Consider the following 12,283-nt stretch of genomic DNA (forward strand, 5'->3'; position numbering starts at 1 on the left):
CACATCTCCATTTTTTTTCCCTCTCTCCTTCAAAAAAAAAAAAAAAAAAAAAAAAAGATTAAAAAGAAAAGAAAGGGTTATTTATTATTATTATTATTTGTATTATTTTGAACATTTGACAATATCCATGCATGATACAAATAATCTCAATGACAAAAAAATATATATATAAACGGGGGACTAGTGGAATGAAAATAGTCATTATGACTCATGTGTTGTGACACATTTTGAATTTGAGTATTCTCATGACAAGGGTTTACACTTACAGCGTTCATTTATTCAATCTTGACAGTTTGTTTACCCCGTGACTACATGGCAACGTGAGGATAGGAAAAACATAAAAGAGCTGCAAAGAAACGATTTTTTTTTTGTGATGGAATAAGTTCTTTGATATAAATTTGTCATTATTTTTGAAGAGATCAGTTGACATTTAGTTAAAACACCTAACACATGTACACTGAAAAAAAAAATGGTTTGCTGAATTTACTCAATTTGATTTCATCAAGTGGTTGCATGAAATAAAAGTATGTGGATCCAAACACATTCTTTAGAGTAGAGTAGTTTTCTGTATCGGGATTCAGATTATCTTATTTCTTGTAACCACTATCGAAACAGTAAATTTAACGTCCCATTTTTTTCAGCATAGTTCTATTTTTGATCAAGAGCACAATAATACACAAAACTAGCAAATTGTTATGGTATCAATACACCGCATGATGTACAATCCTTATTGATCTTTTTTGTAATGTTTTTGTAATGTTTTGTAAGCTGCTTTTATTAATGCTAATTCTTATCTAATATAAGACTGTATATTTCTGCATTGAATAGTTTACGTTCTCCCCAGAGTAAAAAATGTTTCTGTAAATTTAACATTTTACTATATTTACATGTATTCTTCGTTGGTTCATTCTTGAAATTCAGTAAAGTTTACACTTGAATCCAAAACACAATTGTGAAATTGTATGCTTTCTGCTCAGTAGTAACTTTAAATATTTCTTGTATCTGCAGTTGCCCATGTGTAAGGACTTGGTCTTTGGAGCCGGAGGGTTAAGGGCTCAAAACTCACTGTGAACAAAAATGTAAAAATGGCAATTAGTTGTTGGACAGATGCTAGTTTGGTTTATGGCTACTGTCATGGTCCCCTTGAGTAAGACATTATAGTGCCCACACCCAAGTGGTGCAGCACTGTTTGCACGCCTGTATAGGAAGGCATAAATCCATCAGACGGCGGATGTATGTATTGTCAAAATCTTCATTCCGCACCCTAGCAAGAAAATGCCAATGGTCCACCCAGCACGGCACAGCATGGTCTGCAAAATTCCCAAACCCGGTAAAAAAGCTTTCCATTTTTCGGTGCAAAAAAAAAAAAAAAACGTCAAAATCCCCTCTTCACACCCGACTAAAATGCAAACATGCCTGATGTCCTTTCGCCTCTTACTTAATGTGAGCTTTTAAATGTTGGCTTTCATCACAGTAAAAGCATCAGTTCTCCCATATATCCACGTTCGGGAGAGATCAAAGTCAGTTCAAGGAAGAAGCGTCAAGTCTTAGTAGAGGTAATGAGAGTTTTTCATCACTTCCCTTTCTTTTTCTTTTTTTCTTGGGCAAGCAGTATATCTCAGGAGACCACGTATGAATCTCTATTTGAGCCTGTTTCTCTGTGTGGGCTGTTTTTTACTGGCACTTGATAGAAATGTTGAAAAAAAAAAAACACACCAAATATAACTAATTGCAAAATGCTCAATTTGGCATGCACATTACATGCTAATCAACATATTAGATGCCGACTAAGGAATTGCTGTAATTGCGCACACACAAACACACACATACACACGCAGGAACAAATTGAGTACGACAAGAATTAGGGGCGTTTCTGACCAGGATTTGGCCGTGCTCTCTGAGAACGACGGTTAAGGTTGCTGTCACTTTAACAACATGAAGTTACAACCCAAATGGGATGTCAGGGGTTAGCAGGGTTTCTAAAGAGAACTATGTGAATATATTTCCTCCTATGGACTTGCCCCCATCATGACCTCCCTCGGGAACAAGAAGTAACCATAGTGATTGGCATTTTTACAGCCGAATTAAAACATCTTTGGAGCCGGCTGAAGGCAGGAGAAGAAAGCAGCCTCTTCAAAATTAGTGAGCCATCATCATGACAGAAAGTAGCAGGGACATGGTGTCATCCAGGGACTGTATCGATTAACCCATAAATAGTATACGGCCCCTGCACAGCGTCTCTCCCTGCTTACACTGTAAATGGAAGTTATCACAATGGCATCAGTCTTGTTTTTCCGTGTGCGTGGCATATAACAAGATTTAAGACTCTTACTTGTGTTTCTCCACAACAGAAATGCTTAACATTTTGCATTTTAACAGTAACTCTCTCAATTCAAGCAGTCACCATAAGGTTTAGTTAGCATCCAGTTACATTCTTCTGTTATGCTGTTGGTGGTCATATTTGCATTGTTGCTGGGTATTATCTTGATATATTGTCTCTGTCTTAATGTGAAGATAACATTTTTTGTTGATTATATTATTATTTCAATTATTGTCTTTTATCATTTATTTACAACAGTTTCTTACAGCTGTGGTTGTCGTACAGCAGTGTATAAATTCTTTAAAAAAAAATTAAAAAAAATGTTTGTTTTGTTTTTTAAGCCAATAGGTAAGCACAAAGTTATTCCAGCTGGGGTTCAAACATATAGCAGAATAATACTGATAAAGTATGACTCTGCTATACCATCATCATAATGCAATAGTTGGCCAATGTCTTTCTGAAGCCAGCTGAAGAGCTGGGTCAGCCATCATGGGTGACGAGTGTGGTCTTGAATCAACCTTACCTGTTTTTATTCTTGCTGCCTGGGCTGAACCTTCTCCTCTCAAAATATTGTGTTATTGTAAGACAAAACTATACTGTATATATACTATAGAACAGGGGTGGCCAAGTTCGGTCCTCGAGAGCCCCTAGCCAGCCTATTTTCCATGTTTCTCTCCACTAACACACCTGATTCATGATCGGGATCGTTATCAGGCTTCCGCAACGCTTGCTGATTAGCTGATCAAGAGATTCAGCTGCGCTGAAGGAGGAAGACATGGAAAACAGGCTGCGTAGGGGCTCTCGAGGACCGAACTTAGCCACTCCTGCTATAGAAGCATAGCGTGGTAGCCATATTGGATGGGGCAAGTTCCCATCAAAGGCAGAGTCACTCAGATCAACTGGAGCTCTACCGGAAATTATGTTGGCTTTAACAGTAACAAAGTTTTAAAGTATTGAGCGTAATTCACTACGTGTTTATTGCATGAGGACCGACAGTGCATGTCACATTGAGTGTCTATCGGCATTGTCCTGTTCACCCAAACCAGAAGTAAGATCAAATGTGACTCAGCTGGGCAGGAAGGGGGCGCCATAGTGCCCAATATTGACGATCTGTCACTGTTTCACACCGGTTTGTGCCGATGCGATCGTGTAAGTGTAAAGAGAGCAACATGCAATGTTAGCATGAAAGAAAATGTAACGACACAACTGACAACAAAAGATTACTGACAATCACTACATTAATGCAATCATCCAAGTAGTAGGTGCAACCGTTCCATTATGGTTGGATAATGTACGAAAACCGTGACTGATTGTCACCAAAATTTATGTACTTTATATGCATGTACAAATAATGCTGTGAAAATATTAAAAACCAAACTCACAATATTTTAGATTATATTAGTACTTACTTGAGGGACACACGCCGTCCCTCCGTTGTCTTTCACAAACACACCCGGGGTACAGTTGAAGCATAAACACAGGAAACGGAATTGTTTTGGTAAATATTAGCTACGTGAACTTTTTAATATTTTTAAACTTAAATAAATAAATAATACAGACCCCAAATGGGGCTGAATAGGGCGGCTAAGCAGATTTCAGACAGTGCTATAGCACCCCCTATCCTTAGTGTAGCACCGTGGATGCTTACAAGTGCAATTATTTGACCTTCCATTATTTTTCCCCATATTGATTTAAATGAGGGTAACCTCCACATTACACCACTGGCAGGCCTTTGGCACCTTTATTTTGCTTGTTTAATAATCAACATGCTGTATCTCTAATTTACTGTAGTTTAGACCATATGTGACATGGCTTGGAACCACTTTGCAATGTGGGCTCTGGTAGCTATGTTTGAAGCCACCGAGAAGATAAACAAAAGGCTCTGTAGCTGCGTGTAATGGTGAAGACATGCTAAAATGTGAGAGGAAATGATTTTACGGAGAAATATATGCTGCTTTGCCAGAGACTGATACCTTGCAAAAACAAGCAAACATTATAAATGAGTTGGATCCGTATGAAATTTCAAATACGGAGTGACGCTATGATTCTGACTTATTGCCTCCATTGTGTACGGTGGATATTTTTGTGTATCTTGTGTGTGGTGCGAGTGCCTTGTGCCTACACTTTGGGGCAGGTCAAAATTTACAAATCATTAGCATCATATTCATATATTTGTATATATATTAGAGCGGTCAAATGATAAAAAAATTTTTAATCAGATTAATCACATCTTAGAATTTTGATTAATCCTGATTAATCACTGATTTAAAAAGGCTTTTTTTCATATTTTGCCCGGTAAATTTAAAGTGCACCCGTTAAGTGTTAATTTTTTCGACATTTCATGTTTATGACGACATAAAATTTAGAATAAAAATTTAAAATTTATATTCACTGCACACGCTCATCCTGATTTTTCTAATCAATTAATTATTTGCATAATTTAAAATGGGGAAAAAATGACCTATGGCATATGTAAACATTTATTAAATGCTTTACTTTAATGCATGTAGTTATGTTTATTGCTCAAATTCGAACAGCTACCTTTAAGGTAACCATCCGCTGTCGGCTAAAAAGGATCATCTGCAGTCAAAATTAATAGTGTGATTAATCTGTGGTAATACAATGATTAATGCGATAATTTTTTCTGATTAATTAATTAGTTAATGACAAGGCGAGGACAAGTAGGACTCAGACGCAGGCGTAAGGTAGGCCACCAAGGCAGCAGGTTTATTTCCGGCCAACAAAGGTCTCCTCTCAAACTGAGAGGAGAACAGGGAGGGGAAAAAGTGGAGAACAAAAAGCGCTCCACTAGGGAGGAAAAAACAGGCAAAAGGTACTGGGGACAACAGAAAGCGCTCCGCTAGGGAGAAAAAAGGGCTCAAGGCAAAAGGGGTAACTAAAGGCGCTCCAAAAGGGAGGAAAAGGCACAAAAACAAGGCAACAACGCTAGGCAACATGAACGAGGACATAAGGACTGAGGACGCTTCCATGCACTGACGGTGACACTTCGGCACTGAGGGGAGAATGCAGCTGGCTTTTATTGTGTGGGTTGATTGGTGGCAGGTGGTGATAATCATGAGCGGGGACCGGTAATGAGTGAGCGGCAGGAAGGGCAAGTGACCTGGGGTGAGAGGAGAGTAAGGATTTCAAAGTAAAACGGGAAACAGAGACACAAAAATAAAAGCATGAACCGCCACGCCTGGTGGCGGCGTGACAGTACCCCCCCCTCAACGGCCGGCTCTTGACGGCCCAGGAATGTCAGGGTGTTCAGCATAAAAATCATCAATTAAAGAGGGATCAACGATGAACCGGGAGGGGACCCATTGTCTTTCCTCCGGGCCGTACCCCTCCCAGTCGACTAGGTATTGTCTTCCGCGGCCCCGATTACGCACATCTAAGAGTTTCCTGACCTTGTAAACGGGGCCGCCTTCAACCATCTCTGGGGGGGGTGGGTCGGGTTCGGAGGGCACAAGTGAGCTTTCGTGGACCGGCTTGACTTGACTGACATGGAATGTTGGATGAACTCTGAGGGATCTTGGCAGGCGGAGTCGAACGGCGGCGGGACCTATGGACTTGGTTACTGGAAAAGGCCCCACAAAGCGCGGGGCCAACTTTGGACATGGTACCTTGAGCCTGAGGTGTTTGGCTGATAGCCAAACTCGCTGGCCTGGGCGGTATTCTGGTGCCGGTCTCCTCTTCCGGTCGGCGGCCCTCTTCACCCGGTCTCCCTGGCGTTGAAGCGCCGTCCGGGCCGCCGACCAGACCTTGTGGCACCGACGGATCATGGCCTTGACCGAGGGGACCGTTGCCTCCTCTTCCAGTTCGGCGAAGAATGGCGGATCGTAGCCGTGGACGCATTTAAAAGGGGTGAGACCTGTGGCAGATGTGGGCAAAGAGTTGTGCGCGAGCTCGACCCATACTAGATACTTGCTCCAGGTTGTCGGGTTCTGGGAGACGAGGCATCGGAGACCGGTTTCGAGCTGCTGGTTCAGCCGTTCTGCCTGCCCATTGGCCTCAGGATGGTACCCAGAAGTCAGGTTAGCTTTGGCACCTAGGGCTTTACAAAATTGAGTCCAAAAACGGGAGACGAACTGTGGTCCACGGTCGGAAACGATGTGTAAGGGGAAACCATAAAACCTGAATATGTGGTGGATCATGATGTCGGCTGTGGTCTTGGCGGATGGGAGCTTGGTTAATGGGATGAAACGAACCATCTTAGAGAATCTGTCGACGACTGTGAGGATTGTGGTTTTACCCTGGGATGGTGGTAGTCCGGTCACAAAATCCACTGAAATTTCCGCCCATGGTCTGGATGGGATTGGTAGTGGCTGGAGTAGACCCATCCGGGACTGGTTTGACGTCTTGTTGCGGGCACAGGTAGGACAGGCAGCTACGTAGTCCTTGATTGTGGTCTCCATTGCCGGCCACCAGAATCTCCGGGCGACAGCATACATGGTCCTGCGGACTCCAGGATGGCAAAATAATCGTGAAGTATGGGCCCAGTGTATTACCTGGGCCCTCAGTTCCTCAGGCACAAAGAGTCGGCGTGGTGGGCATGACGTGGGGGGAGTGACGTTCCGTAGTGCCTCTTTGACGTCGTCCTCAATTTGCCACCTCATGGCCCCGACTATGCAGTCCCGGGGCAGAATGGTCTCAGGCTCGGCTTCCAGTGGTTCGGACTCGTGAATTCTTGACAAAGCGTCAGCCTTGACGTTCTTACTGCCGGGTCTGTAGGTCAGAGAGAAAACGAAGCGGTTAAAAAACAAAGACCATCTGGCCTGTCGAGGGTTGAGTCTTTTGGCCTGGCGTAGGTATTCCAGATTTCGGTGGTCGGTCCAGATCACGAAGGGGAGTTCGGCGCCTTCCAACCAGTGTCTCCACTCTTCGAGAGCCACCTTTACAGCTAGGAGCTCCCGATCACCGACTGAGTAGTTGCGTTCTGCTTTAGATAATTTTCGTGAGAGGAAGGCGCAGGGATGTGTCTTGCCGTCCTCCTGACAACGCTGAGACAGTACTGCCCCAATTCCAATACTCGAGGCGTCCACCTCCACCACGAACTGGCGTTTGGGGTCAGGGACTCTGAGGATTGGCGCATTGGTGAAGCGAGCCTTTAAGTCCTTGAATGCTCTTTCTGCTTCCGTGTTCCACCTAAATCGAACCTGTGGGGAGGTCAAGGCGTGCAGAGGGGCGGCAATGGTGCTGAAGTTTCTGATAAATCGCCGGTAGAAGTTGGCGAATCCGAGGAATTGTTGCACCTTCTTTCGTGAGTCCGGCGTGGGCCAATCTCTCACGGCGCTGACCTTGTCCGCTTCCATCTCCACTTTTCCGGGTGACACGACGAATCCCAAGAAGGAGATGGTGTTGACGTGGAACAGGCTCTTTTCTGCTTTCACGTAAAGCCGGTGATCCAGCAGGCGTTGCAAGACTCGGTTCACGTGGTTTCGATGGCTCGTTAGGTCAGGAGAGTATATTAGTATGTCGTCCAAGTAAACGTACACGAAGTGATCAATAAAGTCCTTTAGTACCTCATTAATCATGGCCTGAAAGACTGCTGGTGCATTGGTGAGTCCGAAAGGCATGACGAGGTACTCGTAATGTCCCCGGGGCGTGTTAAAACCAGTTTTCCACTCATCTCCCTCGCGGATCCGGATGAGGTGATAGGCGTTGCGGAGATCGAGCTTTGTGAAGATTCTAGCTTGTTGCAACTGGTCAAACACAGAGGACATCAATGGCAATGGGTACCGGTTCTTGACCGTGATGTCATTCAAGGGGCTGTAGTCAATGCATGGGCGTAGGGATCCATCCTTCTTGCTCACAAAGAAGAAGCCTGCTCCTGCAGGCGAGGAAGACGGTCGGATGAGGCCGGCTTTCAAGGATTCGTCAATGTAACTGTTCATGGCTTGGCGTTCGGGTCCAGAGACCGAGTACAGTCTCCCCTTGGGAATGGTTGAGCCGGGAATCAGATCGATCGGGCAATCATATGGGCGGTGTGGAGGAAGAGTCATGGCTTTGGTCTTGCTGAAGACCTCCCGCAGAGGGTGGTAGCAGGAGGGAACAGTGTGCAAGTTCGGGTACTCTTCTTGAGCCGGTGGGACGAGAGTCACCTGGTGAACCTGGGCTGTGGAGTTTCGGGGTGCGGGTTGTTCCAACCTGTGAGAGCTGCAGTCTTTTCCCCACTCCAGCACAACTCCAGTGTTCCAGTCGATTCTGGGACCATGTAGACACAGCCAAGGGTGTCCCAGAACCAAAGTAGGGGAAGCGGCGTGGAAAACATGGAAACGGAGAGTCTCGAAGTGAGGTCCGATTCGGACTTCCAGAGGTTCAGTAATGTGGGTGATTTGGAAGAGCTCCTTGCCATTCAGCGCTCTAGCCAGGATGGTCAAAGAAAGGGGTTCGGTGGAGGCTCGTATTTGCTTTACGAGCTCCCAGTCCATGAGACTTTCGTCGGATCCGGAGTCGATGAGGGCTGACAGATCTATGGTGACATTGTGGTGGATTATCTGAATTGGCGTAAGTCTGTGATTCTTGGCGGGTCGGGGTGACGGAGGACTCACCGGAGAGTGAGCCTTTGTGGTGCAGGATTCCACCAAGTGCCCAAGACCACCACAATAGTAGCAGCGGCCCTCTCGGCGTCGGCGCTGCCTCTCCTCCGGCGAAAGCCGAGCCCTTCCCAGTTGCATGGGTTCGTCGCTAGCGAGGTCCACCTCTCCTGGTTCCGGTCGGGAAGGAGCGATGAATCGCGGCCTTCTGGCCTCCGGTGTCCGCGTCCAGGGGATAGGTTCCTCCCTCCTTCGCGGTCCGCCGATCTTGGCCAGCTCCTGGCGACGATGATCGGTCCGGATGGTGAGGGAAATCAAGGCGTCCAAGTCCGCGGGGAGCTCTACGGGAACCAGAAGCTCTTGAATGGCAGGTGAGAGTCCTTTCAAAAAATGGTCGTGAAGTGCGATGGCGTTCCAGCCACTGTTCGTTGCCAACGTTCGAAAGCGAACTGCATAGTCGCTGACAGCTTCGTTGCCTTGCTGAAGTCGGCTCAGTGCTCGTGCCTTCTCTCGGTCATTGTTTTCTGGATCAAAGACTTGGCGCAAAGCGATTCGAAAGTCCTGTACGCTTTGGCAGACCGAGGAACCCCTGGCCCATTCCGCGGTCGCCCAGGTTTTGGCCCGTCCCGTCAGGTGAGACAACATGAAGGCCACTCGGGATCGGGCGGTGGGAAATGCCTGTGGTAACTGTTCGAAATGAATGTCGCATTCCGTGAGGAAAGTCTGACAGCGTCCGGGTTCACCGGAGTATCGTTCTGGGGAGGCCAGTCTCAATCCTACCCCGGTGAATGGCGTGGTCGGTGCAGAGAACTCAGGGTGAGGAATCTGTCCAGTGGGAGCTGGCGCTTGACGCCGTGAAAGGCTTACCAGCTCGTGGACCTGGCTGGTCAATTCCTCCATCCGGGACAGCATGGTCTGTTGGATCCAGTCCTGGTTGTTGAGCCGGGCCTCCTGGCTCTGCAGTGCGGCCTCGACCGTGCCTGCTGGGTCCATGCTGGCCGAAGTGTACTGACAAGGCGAGGACAAGTAGGACTCAGACGCAGGCGTAAGGTAGGCCACCAAGGCAGCAGGTTTATTTCCGGCCAACAAAGGTCTCCTCTCAAACTGAGAGGAGAACAGGGAGGGGAAAAAGTGGAGAACAAAAAGCGCTCCACTAGGGAGGAAAAAACAGGCAAAAGGTACTGGGGACAACAGAAAGCGCTCCGCTAGGGAGAAAAAAGGGCTCAAGGCAAAAGGGGTAACTAAAGGCGCTCCAAAAGGGAGGAAAAGGCACAAAAACAAGGCAACAACGCTAGGCAACATGAACGAGGACATAAGGACTGAGGACGCTTCCATGCACTGACGGTGACACTTCGGCACTGAGGGGAGAATGCAGCTGGCTTTTATTGTGTGGGTTGATTGGTGGCAGGTGGTGATAATCATGAGCGGGGACCGGTAATGAGTGAGCGGCAGGAAGGGCAAGTGACCTGGGGTGAGAGGAGAGTAAGGATTTCAAAGTAAAACGGGAAACAGAGACACAAAAATAAAAGCATGAACCGCCACGCCTGGTGGCGGCGTGACAGTTAATGCTTTAACTACAGCACTAATATATATATATATATATATATATATATATATATATATATATATATATATATATATATATATATATAACATTGCCAAACATGAATGATTAGAAACTATAATCCAACAAAGTCAGGGCTTCAAAATCATGAAAAATCCAGCAGGTCTCTCTGCTGTCAAGACGTGGTGGGTGTGTCTGATGAATGTGCTGAAACCACGCCCACTCAACTGTCAACAATCTTATTCTGCCATGATGCATATACAAATTGCAACACAAAAATACATAATGCAGTTTTAATCCAGACTTTAACGATCTGTCTAGTTCACTTATTTCCGGCTAACTGTGTTTATCTGCATGTTCGCTTTGGTGGCTTATCTGTGTATTCATGGAGGTATGTTGATGTGTGGGTGTGGGTACGTAATGCATGGCCCCGTTGAGAAGAGTGATTGCTTCTCTCCTGCCTTGTCGGTACAATGGGGACTGGGGCTGTGTCTTTGGGCAGCTGTATGGATGGCTTGAGGAGGTCTCCATCATTCATAAAGCGCACTCCTACATGTAGAATTGATCTTGCAAAGAAGCAGGGTGGCAATAGTACTTCATCAGTCTTTCCTAACCACAAATCACTCGGAGGTGTCCCCCACCCCCCACCCCACCCCAGGGGAAGAGTTGACACCATTGTCCGCGCAGCGGTGCCCTCAGACAACAGAAGGGGCAGGGCAGGAACTCTCGCTCATGTTGGGCAACAAAATGTCCGGTGAAAGACAGCGAGTAGTTTGCTGGCGCAAATATTGCTGTCGTTTTTGTGATGATAATTTGAACCAAAAAAAATGATACAGTATACTTTCGACTGACAGTAAAGCTAATTCAGGCCGACCACTGAAGTAGATAGAGCGAAACGTCAAGTTCACAAGTCCTCAAGGGCCGAAATAAACTGTTTTATATGTTCTAATTCAGGAACTTTTGGTCATTTTTTGGCGCAAGTATACCTATGTCTACTTTACTTTTATCTGACTAATGTGACCAATGCACCCGCACGGCAGACAGTTAAGTCAAACAGGTTTAATAAAGTATGCATAATTAAAACTACTTTTACCCAGTGTTTAATAAATGCCTCCCTGCCTATTAATATACCAGGTAATTCATTTGTAAAAATCAGCTCCAAATTGGCACAGACTAATTCCACTCTGTGAAGTGAATCGGGGAGATGAAGAGCTCGCCTTTGGCCTCGGCTTTGTGTCGTTCCGCTCATCTTACATTAACACGCAAATGTCTCCTGCTGCTGCACCGTTTGGACTTTTGTCGTTGATCTTCATTCTAAAATAATCTCTTATCATTTCTCACTGTGAGCCTGCAGAGAAACCTTTTCCATATCACAATTCATTAGCTTCACTCTGAAAATAGAATGGCTCAGGGAAAGGTGGACATGCGATTGGAGGTTCGCAGTGAGCGCCCTTAAAATATGTCCTCCAATCCACCTTAAACACTCCTGATATTATTTAAGCTTTTGACCAGCTGAATGTTTCATGAATGATTCCATAAAGTGTTACTTTGCTACTGTGGTGTCTTTTCCCTCTACTGTTGGTTTCCACCCTATCCCCTTGTTATCAAAGGATACAGTTCACTTTTGTGCTCATGTCTCCATTAAAGAACTTTAACATTCACAAACTGAAGGGGTCAGATCATGAAAAGGTCTCTTTAACATTTCTCAACGCTTCTCCGCAGACAGTCAACACGCAAGTCTTTCTCTGTCTAGACCGCAGGCGAAATGGCACGAGACAAAGGATGTTTTTATTCATCCGTGGCAAATTATTTGGAAAAATCTGATAAGGTTCCTCCTCTAGGGTGGGCAGATGACTCTAC

Source organism: Festucalex cinctus, chromosome 3 (genome assembly GCF_051991245.1).
Source record: "Festucalex cinctus isolate MCC-2025b chromosome 3, RoL_Fcin_1.0, whole genome shotgun sequence".
Lineage (NCBI taxonomy): Eukaryota > Metazoa > Chordata > Actinopteri > Syngnathiformes > Syngnathidae > Festucalex > Festucalex cinctus.